Below are 972 nucleotides of genomic sequence, written 5' to 3'. Positions count from 1 at the left end.
GAAAAGAACTCAAATACATGAAGGCTAAAGAGCATCCTACTAAAGAATGAATGGGTCAACCAGGAAATTCAAGAAGAATTAAAAAAAATTCATAGAAACCAATGAAAATGAAAACACAACTGTTCAAAATCTTTGGGATGCAGCAAAGGCAGTCCTGAGAGGAAAGTATACAGCAATACAAGCCTTTCTCAAGAAACAAGAAAGGTCTCAAATACACAACCTAACCCTACACCTAAAGGAGCCAGAGAAAAAACAGCAAGTAAAGCCTAAATCCAGCAGGAGAAGAGAAATAATAAAGATCAGAGCAGAAATCAATGAACTAGAACCCAAAAGAACAGTAGAACAGATCAACGAAACTAGGAGCTGGTTCTTTGAAAGAATTAACAAGATTGATAAACCCCTGGCCAGACTTATCAGAAAGAAAAGAGAAATGACCCAAATCAACAAAATCATGAATGAAAGAGGAGAGATCACAACCAACACCAAAGAAATACAAACAATTATAAGAACACATTATGAGCAACTCTATGCCAGCAAATCAGATAACCTGGAAGAAATGGATGCATTCCTAGAGATGTATCAACTACCAAAACTGAACCAGGAAGAAATAGAAAACCTGAACAGATCTATAACCACTAAGGAAATTGAAGCAGTCATCCAAAATCTCCCAACAAACAAAAGCCCAGGGCCAGATGGCTTCCCAGGGGAATTCTACCTAACATTTAAAGAAGATTTAATATCTATTCTTCTGAAATTGTTCCGAAAAATAGAAATGGAAGGAAAACTTCCAAACTCGTTTTATGAGGCCACCATTACCTTGATCCCCAAACCAGACAAAGACCCCATCAAAAAGGAGAATTACAGACCAATATCCTTGATGAACATGGATGCAAAAATTCTCACCAAAATACTAGCCAATATGATCCAACAGTACATTAAAAGGATTATTCACCATGACCAAGTGGGATTTAT

This window comes from Callorhinus ursinus, unplaced genomic scaffold, assembly GCF_003265705.2.
Source record: "Callorhinus ursinus isolate GAN/ISIS: 27379988/994484 unplaced genomic scaffold, GSC_fseal_2.0 scaffold3, whole genome shotgun sequence".
NCBI lineage: Eukaryota > Metazoa > Chordata > Mammalia > Carnivora > Otariidae > Callorhinus > Callorhinus ursinus.
Note: the sequence above shows the minus strand (reverse complement) of the source record.